The 20527-nt window shown below is 37.1% G+C and overlaps 1 pseudogene; it reads right to left on the minus strand.

Annotated features, from left to right (window-relative positions):
- Nucleotides 1-1869: 1869 nt before the first annotated feature.
- Nucleotides 1870-20527, minus strand: part of LOC102495522 (epsilon-sarcoglycan-like) — a 141794-nt pseudogene continuing 123136 nt past the window's right edge.

The following is a 20527-nucleotide window of genomic DNA, read 5'->3' on the forward strand; positions in this document are numbered from 1 at the left end:
AATACATAACCAGAAAAAACTGCACCAAAAAAAAAAAAAAAAAACAAATATACAAGACAAAAAAATTACATGTGGGTATAATCTAATCCATACTTCTTTATATAACAACATCTGCATACTATGGTTTTTTAAGGCTTTGAATCATGTGAAATCAATGAATTAATTAATATTTTGAGAAATTTGAATGAAAGAAACCAATTATTGGATTAAAAAAAAACAAGAATGGATCAGAAAAAAGATTGGAATCATATTCATCTTAAATGTAATATATTTTAAAAATATGCTTATTGTAGAAATAGAGGACAGATAGAGACAGGAAAGATAGAACGACTCTATGGGAGTCAGTACCCGAGGCTGCCACCACATTGGCACTTCGGTGTATGGCATTCATTTATTCCTTCATTCCACACATATGCTAGGCACTGTGCTAGATTTTAAAGAGACATGATGTTGAGCCCCAAACAGACCCATTCTGCCTTTATGTAGTTTGCAGTCTAATGCTAAGGGAGAGGATGGAAAATATCTAGACAGCATTTTAGAGTCGAGTTGCAGAGGTTTTGTTAAAGAGTTTTGAATGGAAAACAGCATAAATGATTTTAGTAACCAAGACATATGTGGCAACAGACAACATCCTAATAACCCCTACCCCCAACACACACCCACACACACCTGAACTGGAAGGAGGCTCTTCCAGAAAGGAGAAGCAAGTGTGCAGTCCCTGAAGGGAGCTTCAGTCAACAGGGCCTGGCTGGTAACCAACAGGGAAGCCCAGCTGCCTGGCCCACAGCAATGAACATCGGGCAGCAATCCACTCTCTGTGTGTAAATGCTCAAGACCATCTGTGAATTTAGAAAGAAGAGGCAAAACCAGCATCGGTTCAGCCAAAAGTAAGAGCATCCAAAAATGAAAGTGCAACCAATCTGTGCAAAAGGATGCTTCATCAAGGATGCAGCTTTTCAGTTCCAGCCTGACCTGTAGGTCAGTTCAGTTTAAATAAACAAACATTTGTTGGGCTGCATCAGGAGTCAGGGATAATAAGATGGGCTGAAAATGAAGAGATGGTAAGAAAGATGTCTTGCCCTCGAGGAGCACACGGTTTAGAGGGACAGAGAGATGTGAACAGAGTGTACTCAGCATGGTCTGCAAAAAATCAAACTGTCCAACTGGAAAGATCTGGTAAGTGTTTCCAAAGTAGGGATTCTCACACAGAAATGCGCACAGGTCACCTGGAGATCGTATCATATGAAGATTCTCATTCTGTACATCTGAAGAAGGGCCTGCGATTTCCCATGTCTAATAACTTCCTGTGTGATACAGGGCTGCTGGCCTGAAAAACACATTCTGAATGCCAAGGTTAGAGGAGACCACCATGCCTGACTCTGTCATGATTAGCTAGGCAAGGAAGTAGGAAAGGGCACCTTGCCAAGGGAGGGCTGAGCAGGATGAGCACAAGTGAGCCAGCCAAAGATCCTGGGGGAGCTGAAAGCAGTTCTCTCTGACTACAGCACACGAGGAGGTAGGAAACCAGATCTGAGCAAGAGCTTGAATTGTATCCTGTAGGTGAATCAGTGGTTCATTGACTTGAAGTGCTGAAATCACCTCGAGAGCTTGTTTATAACCCAGATCTCTAAAGTCTGCCCCTCCTAGATTCTGATTCTGAGGACTGTGGTATAGTAATCTATATTTTACATCTCTCTCCCAGTCCCAGGTAGTGAAAAGACCATGCTTTGAAAAATATGGCACAGATGATGGGCAGGATTGAAGGGTTTTATAGAGAGAAATGGGATGTGCTTTATAGAAAGTCATTGTGGAGTTATTGATTTAAAGTGGAAAAGCCTGGAAATATGGAAACTAGCTAAGAGTCTATAATTAAGTGATGAGGGCACTCAGAGGACAGACTTTGAGAAACATGTAGGGCACAAATGGGTCAGGATTCTTTAGCTGATTAAGTGTAAGGAGTAAGGGAGTAGGAGGAACCTTCATGACTCTCAACTTTTTGGCTGTGGTGACTGAGAACATGGAATAGTCAGCAACCAAAACAGAAAAACAGTCAAGAAGTGGTTTAGGTGGCAATGATGATAAATTGAGGTTTGGGTAGCTGGCTTTTGGGTTCCAGAGAACCAATCTGGAGTAAATGGGCAGCAGGCATTTGGCTTTATAAAACAAGAACCTAGGAGAAAAATCAGAGCCAGAGATCTCATGCAAAGGGAGAAATGTAAAATTGTTAATGTAACCTGCTTCCCACGTCCGCATCTGCTGGCTGTGCCTACAATGACTCTGGCATAACTTAGAGCTTTTAGTATTTTACTTAGCTCCTTTACAAAGACAATTCTTCTATGCTTATCATCCACAAATAACCTGGAATAAATGAAAGCACAAGCTCTCAAAGAAAAGATTAAAGGGAGACCCATAGGAAATTGTGGATAAAATAAATGCTACATCATAAAGGAATCACCATTTGAGGCGTTATTTTCTCATCCAAAGGTCAGGTAGTTGTTAATGAGTGCAGATCCTTCACCAGTACGCAACTCACCCTAAAAATAATCTTATTGCAAAACTGAAGGGTGAGGAGAGATGGCAAACTATGCAACACAATGCTCATCTGGCAGAAATGAATAATATAAACTCGGTGCCAGCACACCCATTTATTCAATTAAGCTAATGTAGAGTAACTAATTCAAACACCACCCACTGCCATCAATCAATCATGGTTTTTGGTTGAGAAGATAATATTATCAATAATGGGTTTCATTATTCTTCTCAAAGTAAAATCCATAATTTTGTTAAATGTTAGTAGAAAGCATAGGTTGTACCTATTACAATACAATTTTTGGGCTGCCTACAGAAGCACTTTTACTTTTAAATTTTTTGAATAAAGTCCTCCAAAAGAATATTCCACTTTGATGAATAGAGAAAAAAAATATTTTAAAGTGACAGGAGGTTGATTTCTCGCTCGCCTTCTTTAGCCTTTGCCATGTACAAATTTGAAGCTGAGAATCAATTCATCAGTACCAACTTCATATCCCTTTTAAAAAGTTTCTTTTAGTTTTTGCTATGTGCTCTCCAGATAAAGACAGAAACAGAGAAAGTGAGAGAGAACTCCCCACTCATGGGGAGGATGGCCACACTGTATAATTCCCTCTCCTCTTGTCTCTTGGGACTTGAGGCATGCATGCACAAGGACCCCAAGTGATTTTCATGGGTCCAGGACTCGAACTACACAGTCAGCTACATAGGATATAATGCCTTTATTTCCATGCCATCTACTGTCCCTCTTTTATTATTATTATTATTTTTTTATTTTTAAGATGGCACATGTACTCACCAGAGAGAGACCGAAGGGAAAAAGAGAGAGGGAGAAAATACCTCCCAATGGTGCACGACTAGGCCACAATCCCTTCTCCTCCATTTCTCCATCTTGTCGGGATTTCAGGCACACACATGAGCCCAGTGTTTTTTTGTTTGTTTTTTGTTTTGTTTTGTTTTTTCAAGCCACTGGGGCTAGGATTCAAACTGTAGTCAGCCACGTGGGATGTGCCTCCCCTCACCACTGGGTGAGACCAGCTCAGCCTCATGCTCTTTCACATTGGGGGACTATTAGCATAAACCAACCTATACCCATAAAGTTGGAATAGCATGCTGATGTTAAAAATGATGTTGACTAACATGGGAAAATACATAGGGTATTATTTTCTGTTAATAACAAAGAAAATGTAAAATTACCTAAACAGAAATGTAGGTACATAGGCAAAGTAACAAAAGGCTTGAATAGAATTCTAAAAAGTGGTACAATGGTGATTTCTCAGTGATGGAGTTAGAGTCTATGGGGTTCTTTTTTTTTTTTTCTTATTTGCTTCAGTTTTTTGTGCTTCTTATTTTTCAGAAATAAGAAAATGTTTATTTATACTAGTAACGTAAAAATTATCACAAGCAAAACAACTCAGTTCTTTTTGTTTGTATGTATTTCCTTCACGATTCTGTTTTAGGTCAGCCTTTTGAAGGCTCAGAGCCTCCAAAGAGGATCAGTTAGGTAAGCAGGAGAAGAGGGATAACAACAAACAACCACATGCAAAGGCTGGAACAAGGAAGGCAGGGAGGCCAGATGTAGACACTCTCCTTCTTACCAAGCCCTTCAAATGGCTCCTCGTAACCCTCTCACAATGCTCACTGAGGGATTTCAGTTCACCCTGATGCGACAAACCAGCTTTTTTTTTTTTTTTAATTACTGTATTTATTGGGGGTAAAAATCAACACCATATAAAACACATCTGTTGTTTTTCATAAAGTATGGTATATTATATTGTATTCTGACTGGAGAAAAGCCTGTTACATTTAAGATATAACATCTAAACCCTATCCAAATATTGATGCTTTAAGCCTTTCTGTGGTTTTTTGTTAGTATAAATTTTCTCATTTTTATGTCGAAATATGTCACTTACAAGGAGAATACATGCAAATTATATAAATATTGATGATGATGTGCTTAAAGTATTTTTACCATTGAACGATGATATTCTGCTTAGGAATTTATTAAACAGTGATTCTTGCACTAATTTCAGAACCAATCTGGTCTATCTTTAAAACCATTTTATTTGGTACAGTTCTTGACAATTTGATTTGCATACTATATTTATGAAGCTTAATTACATTAGCATAATTGTAGTACTGGGCTTTAAAATATGTAATTTAACTCTGTCCCTTTTAGCTTTTCAGGGACTTTGTGTAGCTTTTGAAAAACTTTCAATGACAGAAACAAAAACAGTAAACAGAGAATCCTTTTCCAAGAGACTGATTGAATTGTAATTTCACAAAGAAAAGCAGAAAGTTAATAATACTTGACCTGAACCATCTTTTGCAGAAGGCAACCCAAATAATGCTTCAAAAATTTTTAATAGCACAATGAAGCAAGTCAGGAAGCTGTTTCCTCCTTTTCTTCCCCACCTTCATCAAGCAACATAGCTTCATGCCTTAATATTAGAACATCCATTTTAGGTACAAAGAAGGGAAAAGGTGAAAGGAAGTTCACAAAGAGAAAAGAGAGCATTAAAGAGAAGAAAATTATTTAGGATAGAAAAGAATCAGAAAGGCCTAAATGTGAATTTCATGAATACCTACACGATAGAAATTGAGTGAAAAAAAAGATGTATGATTTTTCCTATCTACCATGGTTTTATGCATATAAATATTTAATTTGCAAGACTCTAGGCTGATCTCTTCTACTTCACAATAATTTCAAATATATGGTTTTAATTTTTTTATTGATGGCAAATAATGAAATACAGTGTTACATGTGTTACAAATGCAGTAAATTTTAAAGGTACACAAAATTTAAAAATCAGCTCATCCACCCCTTCTATTAAATGTGAGCATATGGGGGTGTGAGTGGTCACTTACTTTAGAACAACCAAGACAAATTCAGAGGCTCAAAATTACTAATTCTTTTTATAAGAATGTCATAAATTGGGGCCACCTGATGTCATGGCAGTTATATCTTTCTACTCCCACATGGCCAACTGTGGTTCAAGTTCCAGACCCAGCAGCTTGAAACTCATACTGGGTGGGTGTGCATGTGTGCCCTCCCAAGATCCCAGGAAGAGAATGGAGGAGAAGGGATTACACTGTGGCCATCTTCCCCGGGTGTGTGTGTGTGTGGGGGGGGAGTGATTTCTCACTTTCCTTCTCACTATCTGTCTCTCTCTCCAGCAAGCACATGCCTTCTAAGGCAAAAACCTCTTAAAAAGAAAAAAAAAAAAGAATTGCATAAGTAATTACACTTTGTTAGCAGTAAAACCACAGAAATTCGGTTTGCACGTCTGACTCTCATCATTAACTCAAAAGTTTCCTCCACTGACTATTTTCTTAGTTCCTTTTTCTTGCAACCTATCAACTGTCCTGGGCTACCATGAGGTCCATGAGGCAGAACACTCATATTATCACTCTTGGCTCTTTGAAAGGAAACTTGGAAACATACATACATGGTAGTGACTAATAACAGCCAGTATCTTCCAATGCCTTTTCTGTATAAGGCAGATTTCTAAACACATACACATATTATGTCATTTACTCCTCACAATAATCCTGTGGGGTAGGTACTCTTATTACCCCACCTCATTGGCAAATATGATAATTGAGGCAGAGAGAGTTTATGTGACTTCTTCAAAATCATACAGCTTAATAAATACATATTAAAGTATTTAATATTTTTAATTTATGAAAAATTATTAACATGATTACTATCATTTTATGGAAAACTAAGTAGAGAACCAGAAGAATCAAATGTTTGTTCTAAGACAACTTAAAAAGTGGTGGTGCAGCCAGGATTTTAACCAAGCTCTATTTTTTTATATGTTTTATTTTTCTGTTTTGTTTTTAGTTTTTGCCAGAGAGTGTGCATGCTAGCCAAAGACAGACAGAGAAAGAGAGAAACTACCTCCTACCCCCATGAGGGATGGTCATACCACAATCCCTTCTCCTCCTATTCTCTTTTCATTTGGGTTTTTGGGCACATATGCACATGTGTCCAGTTTGTTTTCAGGTCACTGGGTCTGGAATTTGAACTGTGCAGTTGGTCACGTGGAATCCAGCACTATCATCATCATACCACTCGCTGGCCTAAACCAAATTCTATTTGATTCAGAATCTGAATGTTCTTTATGTATGCTACCTCTGGAAGTCTTCCTTAAAAGAAATGACTTCTACAGCTTATTTCTCTTAGTTTCATCTTCTGTTTCTGCTTGATGGGCCTCAATATATATCACAGTGAAGAGTGAAGCAATATATTTATTAAGGCTCCTTTTTGTCAGTGATACTCTAATAACTACATGCATGTGACTTCTTGAGTTCCAATGCAACATGGGTGCCTTTTCATTGGGAGATGACCACGAAAGATAAGGCCTGGACCTAGACCTGGAACATAGACTTAGTTAACTCTGGAGAGTTTGCATGCAAAACTCTTAACAGACATGCATTTGTTGCCATAGACCAGGTCACTAGTGGTGAGAGAAGAATCAGAATTTCCCCACTAATGGGCTAAGCATATCTCTGAAAAAGTCAACTATTTCTTTCATAGTGACTACAGAGTAGTCAACAGACTACTGTGGCTACTGGATTGAGTTTTAGCTTCTAGACTGACAAAAGGAGCTATAAGATGAAGAATGGGTCCAGCCATTGGATTTGGGACTGGAATTCTTCCAAAGCTATGAGAGACAGGGAAGCACACATTTTGAAAAAGGTGTCAGTAATCAGAATGAAGATGATGGATGAACAAGAACAGAATACCAGTAATCAGAATTAATGTAATTAATAGAGATGGAATGGAGGTTAGGCTAACTTAATTAGGGTGGGGACTAGAGGTAATAGAGTACTTCTTTAATTAGGTTTGGTCCTTAGAATTAGAGAATGGCAGCGTGAAGGAAAAGGCAGCAGGCTGGGAATCTTGTGAGCTTAATCCTAACTATGTTAGAAACAGACACGGCTACTTACGGACTCTCCAGTCTGGACAAAACATTACTCATTGTTTTATAAGCGTGTATCAAGGCACTCTCAGAATATTATCAGTAATACCTTCAAAATACATATTCTAACATTGAGACCAAAGATGATCAAGAGCATATTCAATGTTATATGTCATAGAGTAATAACAGCCAAATGAAATGAGTTCTTACTATGTGTGACCTAAAATGTTAGATGAATTAGCCATTTATATTCATCCTCTGAGGAAGGAACCATAATTTTTTCCATTTTGCAGATGAGATAACTGAATTATGGAAAGGTTAAAAGGCTGGTCTAATGATACAAGATCTTTCAGTAGCACAATTGAGAAAGGTAAACTTAATTTAATGCAGAACCCAAGATAAGCCTGCAGGATTTTACTGTGACACTAATTCTAAACATGGAAGTTCATTTCCTAATCCTCTTTCAAAGCAACCTGACAGCCTTTGCCCACAGCCTCGTCTTGATTCTGTAGCATCATATTTTCTTGTATATAGATATTACTACCTAACATGGCCGAGGTTCTTACTCTGTGGTAGCATTGTTCTAAGTGCTTTTCACCCTGGGGCAGAGCCAGTGATGCTCAGCAAGCATTCCTTTGTCTCTCTTCATTACGGAGCTGCTTTCAGTTAGCCAGAGGCTCATGTAGTGGTGTGTCTGCCACTTCTGTGCTGTGCAGGGAAAAGCCCATGCCAATCCTTTTGACTCTCTTTCTCTGCTGCAACAGAGTAAAGGCCTCTTGTCCAGATGGCCAAACCATAGGATCCAAGCAGCCTGGATTGCTGAGCAGCTGCATGGGGTCAGTTGCCCAGGAGGCCCATCCCAATGCACAGATGACTGTGTAAATGAGAAATAAACCTTTGCTACCTAAATACAGAGATGTTGTTTCTCAGCATACACTAACATATCTTGAACTAACATCACACATACAGCTCACTTAATCTTTACAATAGTTTGTGACTCTCAGATGAGGAGAAGGAGGTCCAAAGATGTTAAAAGTCACAGAACTAGGTCATAGTAAGGTCAGATACAAATTCAGGCAAGTTCACTCCCAATGTTGTACTCTTACTCATGACACTCTCCTTGATGTTTACAGGTCACAAAGGAGCTACATACTGAGGTGCTGAGTTAAAGTTATTGTTACTCACACTTTTTTCCTTATATTTCAATATGACAAGTTATTGCTAACATGTAATTCCACTGAGTCACACTTATTAAGGCTAGAAACAAGACTCTGCCTTGCTCCATCTTCTGCCAAAAGTTTCTAACATGGCACACGTAGAAAATGATGGGATTAAAAATAGTACTAGGGGCCAGCTGATGTTGTAATGGCTACATCGCTGGACTCCCACATGGTCAACTGTAGTTCAAGTCCTGGACCTGGTGACTTGAAATTCAGGCTGGGTGCAGGTGTGTGTGTGCCCAAAATTCTGAGAAGGGACTGGAGGAGAAGGGATATAGTGTGGCCATCACACAGGGGGTGATTTCTTGCTTTATGTCTCCCTATCTCTGTCTCTCCAGTGAGTATACAGGCCCTATAGCAAAAATCTTTCTCTAAAAAAAATAAAATAGTATTAAAAGACTGGTTTGCGGCCAGCAGGTGGGATGATGGTTAGGGCGCTGAACTCCCACATGGTCAAACATGGTTCAAGTCTCAGACCTGGCAACTTGCTTTCTCTCTCTCTCTTTCTCTCTCTCTCTCTCACTCTCATCCTCTCTCTTTCTCTAATAACCACATGTTCCCTATAGCAAATTCTAAAAACTGGTAATAAGCAATTTTTTTAAAAGACTGGTTTCAAAATTAGGTTCTAATTTTCCCATGTTGCAGAAAACACAAACAAAATACATTGCTTAATCAAATAATGGGAATAAGAGAAAATGATTTAAATTTTTATGGGACTATTCCACAGAATAAAGTAGGCAGGTAAAAGCAAGCCAGTGAAAGGATTGACTTTATTATTAGAAAGCTACTAATAGTAAATAATGATCTCTAGAGGAGATAAATTTGTTTTTTAATGAGAGGGAGATTTATCTTATGATGATTAAATGGTAAGCAATAGCAAAAATGTATCTAGAGAGAAAAAGAGGGCAAAGGTTGAGAGAGAGATTAGTTGCTTTTTCCCAAGCAAACCATAATGAGGATGATTACGAGAGACCATAATTGATTATTAATATCTCTTACCCTGGACATAAGAGGAATTACAGAGAATTAATATTTGAAATTGTGATAAAATAGATGATGATAAATACCATATGTAACTATCAATGTGGAACAAAACAAAAGATGAGAGAAAAAGAAATAGTGATTTCTTCCTTTTTAGTACTAAAGACTTAATAAAGTCCATATATACGGCTCTTGGAAATGCATCAAAATGCAACTAATATTAATTTATCCTAATCTTTATAGGGTACAGTCTATGTATTAAGAAATATTTGAAGTGTTTTACACTAATTAGTTCATTTAATTCTCACAAACTATTTGGTACTATTATTATTCCATTTTTCTCAAGAAGTAAAACTAAGACAGAAAAACTTATACAATTTTCCAAAATCACAAATTTAGAAGTAGTAGAGGCAGGATTTAACCCAGAGTCTGGCTTCAGAGGGTGTATATATATATGTATATATATATATATATATACATATATATATATATATATATATGGTTTTTTTTTTGAGAGAGAGTTTTTTACGATAGGGCACGTGCGCTTGCCAGACAGAGAGAGACAGAGAGACAGAAAGCGAGAAATCACCCAGGGAGGATGGCTATGCCACAATCCCTTCTCCTCCATTCTCCTCTTGGGATCTTGCACACGTGCCTGGCGTGAATTTTAAGCCACCGGGTCCGGGATGCAAACTGTGGTTGACTACATGGGAGTCCAATGACATAGCCATTATGCTAACTGCTGGCCCCAGAGGGTATATTTTTAACTACAGTGCTTGTTGTCTCTCTGCCAAGTCATTGCTAAATGGACATGTGGTTATGATGCCTTGGTCTGGTGGTCATGGAAGGAGCAAGAGACTTGGAATCAGAAGTTAAACTTGACTCCCAGCCACTTCACCACTTACCAAAGGTGAGATCAGGAATAGGTGTATTATTTTCTACTAAGACATCTGTGATCCATGATCCACATACACTACATAAGATTGTCACCATGATCAAGTAATATAGGAAAAAAATTAAAAGGTGCTTTGTAGAGCTACCAGATGGTATAGTGGTTACTTACTGGACGTAACCACATGGTTAACCATGTTTTGAGTCCCATACCCAGTGGCTTGAAAGTCACTCCAGACATGTGGGTGTGGATGCCCAAGATTCCAGGAGGAGAATTGAGGAGAAGGGATTGTGGGGTGGCCATCCCGCTGGGAGGTAATTTCTCACTTTCCTTCTCATTGTCTCTGTATCTCAGGTGAGTGCACACACCTTAAGGCAACAATCTCTAAGAATGAATAAATAAATAAAATTAAAAGGTGCTTTGGGGAACCACCAGTTAGCGTAATGGCTATGTTGCTGGACTCCCACGTAGTCGACCGCAGTTCACGTCCCGGACCCGGTGGCTTAAAACTCACGCCGGGCGTGTGTGCGTGCGTGCCCAAGATCCCGAGAGGAGAATGGAGGAGAAGGGATTGCGGCGTGACCATCCCCCCTGGGGGGTGATTTCTCGCTTTCTGTCTCTATGTCTCTCTCTGTCTGTCTGGCGAGCGCACGCGCCCTACAGTGAAAATCTCTCAAAAAAAAAAAAAAAAAGGTGCTTTGTAAACTTCTAGATAAGCACTGAGAACACTCTATGGAATTTCCTGGGTGTGTTAGTCAGCTCAAGTTGCCATAACAAAATGCCATAAACTGGATAGCTTCAACAAAAACAATTTATATTCTCAGTTCTAAAAACCAGATTTCCAGAAGTCAGGGTGCCTTTATGGACCAGTTTTGATGAGATCTCTTTACTAGCTACCTTCTGGCTTTTACCTAAGAGGACAGACGGGGGTGGGGGGGGGGAGAAAAACAGAGAGAGTGAGAGAAAAAAAGTGAAGTCTCTTTGGTATCTTTTCATATAAGGGCGTTAATCCCAACATGAAGGTCTCACCTTTATGACTTCATCTAACCCTAGTTTTGTATCAAACTGTCCAGCTCCAAATTATGGTTTCATTATGTAAATTTGGGTCTTGAGGGTATGGGAGGAAGGTGATACAATGTAGTTCCATAGCACTTGTTTAAAAAACAATATGTCTTTTCTGTGTTTATTTTAATATGGAATATGGAAGGCAAGTTGACTATAAGAAAAAAAGATAACTTTATGAAAATAGTACCAAGTATTTTGTGTCCAGGATGCCACAAGAGAAAAACTATGATGTGTTTGATATGCATATGTGTTCAATGCAATCATAAAATATTTTCAAAATACTTGCAACAGAAGGGTTTTGCAGAACTCTTCACAGAAAGGTCAGAAAAGCTACACTTATGAAGCAATTCACTATAGTGAGTAAGAACTGGTTGTCGGCTCATAAGATCTGAGCTTTGATATTGGCTTTGCCATTCTTCATTACCTTGGCAACTAATTTAACCTCTCTATGTCTCTGTTACCTCACTTGTAAAATAGATAAAAGAGTAATATTTGGTAGATAAAACTGTTATAAGGACTAAGTACAGGGGACCAGCATATAGCAGAATGGTTACGTCACTGGGCTCCCATGTAGGAGACCACAGTTTGAGTCCCGGACCCGGTGGTTTAAAATTCACGCTGTGTGGGGACCAGCAGTTAGCGTAATGGCTATGTTGTTGGACTCCCACATAGTCGACTGCGGTTCGCGTCCTGGACCCAGTGGCTTAAACTCACGCCAGGCACATGTGCGTGCATGCCCGAGATCCCGAGAGGAGAATGGAGGAAAAGGGATTGCGGTGTGGCCACCCTCCCTGGGGGGTGATTTCTCGCTTTTTGTCTCTCTGTTCTCCGTCTGGCTGGCGAGCGCACATGCCCTATAGGAAAAACCTCTAAAAAAATAAATAAATAAATAACTCACACTGTGTGCATGTGCATGTTTGTGGTGTGGCAATCCCCCCTAGGTAATGATACTCTGTCTCACCAGTAAGCATACACACCCTATAACAAAAATCTATCTCAAAAAAAAAAAAAAAAAAAGGATTAAGCACACATTTAATATTTTACCAGAGTAAATAACTTGTATTTCATCCTCAATAATCATTAACTGTTACTATCATTGAGAATTAATTTGAGTCTTCCTTTCCAAGTACAATTCACTTCCAAATGTCATTGTGCACCTACTATGGAAAATTAATCTTGCATTTCATTATTTCTTTTAGGAAAATTTATAATCCAAGTATTCACTTGTTTATCCTTTAATTTATTGAATATTAATGGAACATATTTTTTGTGATATCTTTCTCTTCAGTTGCTAGGATTTCTTGCCCAACAACTTAACCCTAGTTGGTGGGTCTTAGACATGTTCTAGAGTATACATTTTCTATTGCTAAACATAGTCTTTGTTCTGAATTTCTATTAGTTTGGTCTCTTGATGCCAAATTTTTGATATTCATATAACCAACTTCTAGCCCAACATTGCATCAAGAAGGTTCTTAGGAATCTGTAAGCATGGAGAATTATTGGTGATAATCCTACCCCATTTACTTTTCATGAAGACTTGTAGAAACTTGCTTTATCCAGTCGGTCATGCAAAAAATCTCTGAACCACTCTTAATCTTCTCTTCTTTCAAACTCTAAATCCTGTCAACTTTACTTTCATAATCTATCTAGAATCCAGCCTTTTCTCATCATATTCACCACTTCTGTCTTCACCCAAGTTAACATTATCTCCCATGTGAATCACTGATAAACATCCTTCTTTTGGTTTGTCTTCCTATAGCATGCTCACTATACCAGAAAAATTACTTTAAATGCTTGATTTATAGCAAAAGTGAATCAATTAATTCCAGTTTATTCTATTACCATACTTAGATATGGACTGACAAATTGAATGATGAACTTAAAACCTATTGGTGACTCTTTCCAAAAAACCTTATGGGATAATTTAGAAATATCTGAGTATCTTCTGGAATTCAAATGGTGAAATAAATAGAAATTTAAAAAAAGTAACTTATGTGTGTGTATATTCCTAGGGATCTTATTAAGAAGATAAAATTAGGATTGTTCATGCAAAATATTTATTTACTAAAACACTAGAAATCAATTTTCTGTATCCATTTCCATATTGTTGATGTGAAAGTCATGTGCAAAGCATCTGTAGTCTCCTATTTGGATCAGAGGCTTAGGGATGATATGATGAGAGAGGGGAGAGAAACTGTATTCTCTGAACTGAGGTTGAGAGTTCTTGACCATACATGCAGAGCTTTGATTATAGATCCAGGACTATCAGGGACAGTCAGACTCCTGAAGGCATTTCTCATTTAACAAACAGATGATGCTCCAATAATTCATTTCAAAAATTGATTGTGTAGAACTCACAACATTTTCTCCCATAAAACAAGTATTATAAATGGTAGTGGAAGGAAGGGAGGGGGGCATCCCATGACCAACACATAAAAACTTGTTTAGCCCATAATAGAGTTGAAACTCAGCACATTTACTGCAGAAAAATTATTCTCTTGAAACTGGTAATGAAACAAAACAGAAAAACCTATAAACTTGAATGAAAAAAAGAGGTTTATTTCTCTTGAGTGCTACTGCTTATAGAAGCACAGTTTTAATTAAAAGAGAATGAAGAAGTAGAGGAAGGTGTTGATGGAGAGACTAAAGGGGACTACTAAGAACTCCCAAGGGTTTTAGACATTAGTACTTTGGTTATTGTTTTATGTCCCTTTGGAATATAAGGCATTGGTTTTCTTTGATATAGCTGTATCTATTTGTAGCATTTATTTTATATTTATAAGCCATGATGTGCATCTGTTTTTTCTTTTTTTCTCAATACAAAGAATGGGAGACAAAGGAAATAGGTGAGAATATCAGCGCTGATAAGGTAACCTCAAAAAAACTAAGAAAACTAAGAATGATGTATGTGTGAAAAAATAGTTGTCCATATGGAATTAGTTGAGAGGAAAGGGCATATTATGTTTTCATTATATAAAATAATGAAAATAAAAGAAGACAGTGGAGAAGTGATCTTGGGTCATATACTTCCATAAAGATCTAACTATTGACATTCTTATGGCTATTTGAAACAAGACAGAGAAGAAAAAATGGATTTGATCAAACGTATATAGGATGTGTTTGTTGCAGAATATTTATCATCTAGGAAGCCCCTTCCTTTTTAATCATCTTTATTCTACTGCAATAATCCGATATGATGATATAGCATTCAAATTTAGCAGAAAAATAATTATACAGTTTAGCTATCTTTACATTTTCCTTAGTTCTTCTGGTATATGTTACCCTAACTATGATTAAAGGTGCAAAAATCTCAGCTTTCTTTGTGATCCTCAGACTCTAACCACAGCCGAACAGAAAATCATTAGACTGTGCAATTATTTTAAATGTGCTGAGTGAAGCACTGACAAAAATCCCATTTATTTTTCAGTGAAATAGTTCAATGTTTAAAAATTAATGCCTTCAAACTTCATTTAATATAGTTTTATCAGTGCACAATAGTAATGCTATCTTTCTTTTTCTTTTTTTTTATGGGGGTGGGTAAACAGGACAAGGGCACACTACAATGGTGTCAATAGCAGAGTAGTTTCTCCGGCCAACTTGCTTTATTCTTTCTTACTCATGAAAGGTGGTTGTTGTGAGCATTACCTGAGTTAAAAGCATGTAAGAAACTTGTGTAACTGCTTGGCACACAGTGAGCACTCAATAAATATTAGCTATTATAATTCCTATTAAACAAACATTTTGATGAACAGTTCTTACATCTACCAGAAATTAGATTTCAGTCTCAGGAATATTGGAATACATTTCATGTGAAACTATGCCAAGTATATATTGATTTTTCTTGTATATTTTAGAAGGCATCTAGGATATTATAGCATTTCAAGGTCATTTTCACTGACCAATAGATGTCAATATTTATTACATTTTTGAAGAATGTCCATGGTGATGTCATAAAAGTTGTGAGAAGATTAAAGTTCAAGTGATTTACTTTAACTTGCAAAATTGCTATTAAGAGATGTTATGTACATTACTTATGATCCTGTTCTCTGAAAGCCTTCCATGACCACTGGCCATTACAGGTTGGGGTTCTTGCTATCAGCTTCCCACAGTCCTCACATTAGTTGTTATGCTGTCCTTCTTTCTTCAAACCACATATTCAAAGACTCATCTAACGTGGCATCTCTCCCTGACTGTCTTTTTGATTTTTTACTATTCTCAGACCAACAGTATTTACTAAAAGTGACTAAAATTGATTGACATCATCTTCTTGAAATTTCTGAGATCTTGCTCTCTCCTGCCTAATGAATTTTCTTCATGGCAGTTGCTAATCTTTCTAAAACACAATCTGATAATACTCAAATTCCAACAATGGTTTCCCCCTGTCACAAACTAAAATTTGAGCTCAACTTAGGTAAAAAATTATGCAAGACCTATTACCCCCCTTCCCTCCAGACTCATTGCACGTCTATGTTCTCATCCATGATGTGGGCTAGTTGTGAGCATTATATGAGCTACTTTCCAGTACTCATATCACTGCTTGGCCCATACTGAGCATTACTATATTACTAGCTATTATAATTGACCTCCCAGGTCAGCATTTCTACCAGACTGAATCACAAACAAACCACAATTTTTCCCATCTCTGGATTCTCGTGCATATTAATGTGTGCATTGTTCTCCAACTTTCAATGTAATGTTCACAGTTATCATATTTATATATAATCACAGCATAGTTTATTAAGTTTAGTGAGGTAAGTATGAGATACTTGAAGAAATCTGAAATGAAAGAGGGGTATGTCTATTTGATGGAGTCAAGAAAGCTTTAATGAAGGAACTGATACTTGAAGCAGGTCCTAAAAAACTATAACCAACTTAGCAGCAAAGATTGAGAGAGTACATTTTAGGCAAAGGAAAGTATATGTGCGCTAGAGATACTTCATAGCATAAGGCAAATACTATTGAGAAGGAGAGAAGAAGCAACAAAATATTAAAAGAAGCAAACAAGGATGAGTTTATTGATCACCTGTCTTTAAGGGATAACATAATTTCTCTCTTCCTGAACTGTGGTTGGCACTTAAAATAGCAAGTGGTATTTTCCAGGAGGTTTTGGGCATACTTATTTGTAGTTAACCCTCTCTGTAACTAACTCTCTCCTTTATATGATTGGTGAGGACAAGTCTGGAATCCACTGTCCCATATTTCCCTTTGGAGAAGGATTAATATATTGAGTGGTTCAAAGGAGTTGTTCTTATCTCTTTCTCAATGCATCTAGCATACTTAACACCTGTGTTCTGCTTTGTGACCTTGAAGAGGTAACAGATAGGGCCCAGAGACGGGGAGCAGGGTTTTTGTGCTCAGCAACAGGATGATTCAGGATAGGGAAATATAAAAGGCATTTCTAAACAGATACCCAAACATGTTTTCTCAGTTTAGATTTTATAAGCATCCTTCCAAAGGGGGAAAAAAAAAAAAGACTGAGTTGATTTTAGAACCCACAGGGAGGAGTGTGGGAGTGTGACCAGTTCTGAATGGTTCAACAGTTTATTGGTCATATCAAGCAAGTTTGGACATTCACCTTGCAGAGGTGGGCAGCAATAGTAAAGTAGTTCTATAGAAGACACTGTCTTTCAATTTACAATAAAAAAAAATTCAGCTGGAAATAGTTATTGACACATCTAACTCTTTCCTGGGAAAATCCCATAAACTTTAAAAGAACTACATAGAATTGCCTGAACTTCATATGGATCACCAGAGGGCAAATGGAGCTATAAAGAAAGGTAAAATTATACTTTGAATTTACCTACAGTGAAAATGCTTCAAAGTACACTTGGGAAGTTGGGTATACTGCATTATGAGCACAATTTTGCTAGAAGAAACAGGATTGGACCTGTTAATTTCTCTGATGGGACTCTGAAATCCTTTTACTATAGTCTACACAAGGATTTGTTGTAAAGGGACTTGAAAGTTATAAAGATAACCTGGTTATGATTCTGTCTCATCGAAAGGCAGAAAATGAGAATCTAACCACAAGGCATTTTGGTTTTAGGTGAAAGGTATTGCATGGTCTATTAATAGTATTAGTTTTTATTAATGGAATATATATTTGAAGGAACGTTTTTCTAGTGAAAGAAAGAAACACGACTTTTAGTCAGCTAGAAAAATGATGTAAGTGTGCATTTTAGAGATCATAATTGAAAAAGAAAATATGCTGTCCTCCTTCAGAGAAGTAAAAGGATTACACTGTTTAATCTTCTATGAGTTCAATATATGTAGTTCAATCCGGAGGGACTCCTGTGGGGATTTAATTAACGATATTTTGTGGCTCCAATTAGAATGAGATTCTTAACCTTTCTAATGTGCTGACCTACCTTTACAGGGAAGAAAAATTATACCACAGGCATACCAAGTAATTAAATTTACATTAATGCTACCAAGAAATGTGAGCAACTTTTTCTTATGGGGAAATAATGCAAAAGGTCAGTAGGTCTGACAAACTTTCCATCCATAAACATGGTAAACAATTTCTTGACATGACAAACAAAGCCTGAATGTCTTGTTCTAGTAATACCAACATCCAAATATCATACTCGGGGTGTTAGTCATTATACTGTGCTGCAAGTCAGGCAGAAACCAGGCATTTATCATCAACTCCGATAAAGAAGTTCCACTACAGACCCCACTTAACTCAAGTCTGATGGAGAACTCAAGAAGGAGCTAGGCAGTTCTGCTGATCAAAATGATGAACTGCTTTTCAGTTGGTACAAATTGTTTTATGTGTATACAGCATCTAGGTTTAGAAATGGGTATTTTACTAAATGAAAGAAGCAAGGCACAAAAGGACAAACAGTGTGATTCCACCAATATGAGATACCTAGAATGTGCATACTCGCAGAGACAGGAAGGACAATAGTGGCCACTAGGGATGGAGAAGAGGGCAGAAGGGAGAGTAGTGTGATGGGACAGTTTCGAATGATGGAAAATGTTCCAGAGATGGATAGTGGCTAACAGTCACACAACCACGTGAATATACTTGGTGCCACTGAACTTTACACATAGAAGTAGTCGAAATAGTAAATTACACGTTACATATATTTTCTGAATTTTTTAAAAGTGTTTTTCCAGAACCCTAATTTGGAAGATGAGGTATTTCTTCAAGATTGCTTTGTACAGACCCTATTTATTAATACTTAGCCGCCCAAGTCAGAATATGGTAACATCAATAGATTATGTTTTGTTTTAACCACATTCTAAATGCATCAGCATATTTATTTCTGTTTTTATTAATTTGCATTTTATTTTCTTGAAAAAAATGTATTGAGTGCCTTCTATATGCTGGGCCTTGGTGTAGCTTCTGTGTGCTGTAGGGGACCAAACAGCTAAAAAGTTACTGTTTTTATGTAGTTTACATTCTCAAACTCTAGGAACAAGTTAACATTTCCTCAAATACCCTGAACATCAGTATTACAAAAACAAAACATCAAGCAACATGGGACTGACAGAGTACATATTACTAAATAAACTGTTCTTGTAACTCTTTCTTTGAATTTACCAATATGATCAAAACTCTTGATATTACATGATCAGTTTCTTAAGAAAGATATTGGAATTAGTTGATGGTCAAGGTGTCTTTATTTTATTTTATTTTATTTTGAAAGGGAGTGGAGGGAAGGAGAAGGAGAAAAAAATATTTTTGATAGGATCTTGATGTTTAATGTATATACAGCATCTAGGTTTAGAAACAGATGTTTTACCAGATGAAAGAAGCCAGACACACAAAAAAAGTCTGTCTTTAAAACACAAGAAGAAAATAGTTTTAAAATGACAAAAAAATTATAATGGGTTAGGACATGATTTAAGAAAGAAAAATCTATGTTTTAGATTTTACAAGTACCACAGAAGTAAGAAATAGCCCATGTTTTTTTTTTTTTTGGAGAGATTTTCACTGTAGGGCGCGTGCGCTCGCCAGACAGACAGACAGACAGAGAGAGACATAGAGACAGAAAGCGAGAAATCACCCCCCAGGGGGGATGGTCACGCCGCAATCCCTTCTCCTCCATTCTCCTCTCGGGATCTTGGGCATGCACGCACACGCGCCCGGAATAGCCCATGTTTTAAGAAGCAAAATTCAAAATTGATAATAAGATGTTAAAAATGCTATTAAGTATATATTGATATTAAATAGGGTATCAATACTAAATTGATATTAAATAGGGACTCTGGAAATACATAGTGTTTTCAGAAAAATCATGATGCATTTTTGCATAGCAAAACATAAAAAAAAAGTCATTACTTTTCTGATGACCCAATAAATTTGAATAAGATGAATTTGTACTCTTCTTCCCATATATCAATAATCTATCTTCTATCCCTACCTATCCAAATGAGCAACAATTAATGTTTTTTTACTTTTATTTATATTTGTATAATTATACAGAAATATATGTACACGTAAGCATACTTTTATCACAATAATCATGGTTTGGTTTTGTTTGTTTGTTTTTTAGGGTTTTGCCATAGAGGAAAGGGGAGGGAAAGTGAGGTAGTGATATCAAATATACCCCCCAGGGGGATGGCCACACCACTATTACTTCTCTTTCATTCTCCTCCTACAGTTGTGGGCATGATTTATAAGTCACCAGGTTCAGGATCTGAACCATGGTTGGCCATGCAGGAGTCCAGTGTTTTAACTAGTACACCACCTGCTGGTACCTCATTTTATTTTATTTTTAAAAATCAGATCATACTATACCTACTTTTATGCCTTGCATAAATCTCTTCCAGCAATCTTGTGGAACTCTAATTCATTCTTTGTAAACCTGTATAATATTATGCAGTGTGAACATGCCATAATTATTAAAACATGCCCTAACTTGGGTGCATTTTTTTTTTTGGTCTATAAAAAAAAAAAAAAAAAA

This window comes from Tupaia chinensis, unplaced genomic scaffold (genome assembly GCF_000334495.1).
Source record: "Tupaia chinensis unplaced genomic scaffold, TupChi_1.0 Scaffold000093_1, whole genome shotgun sequence".
Taxonomy (NCBI): domain Eukaryota; kingdom Metazoa; phylum Chordata; class Mammalia; order Scandentia; family Tupaiidae; genus Tupaia; species Tupaia belangeri.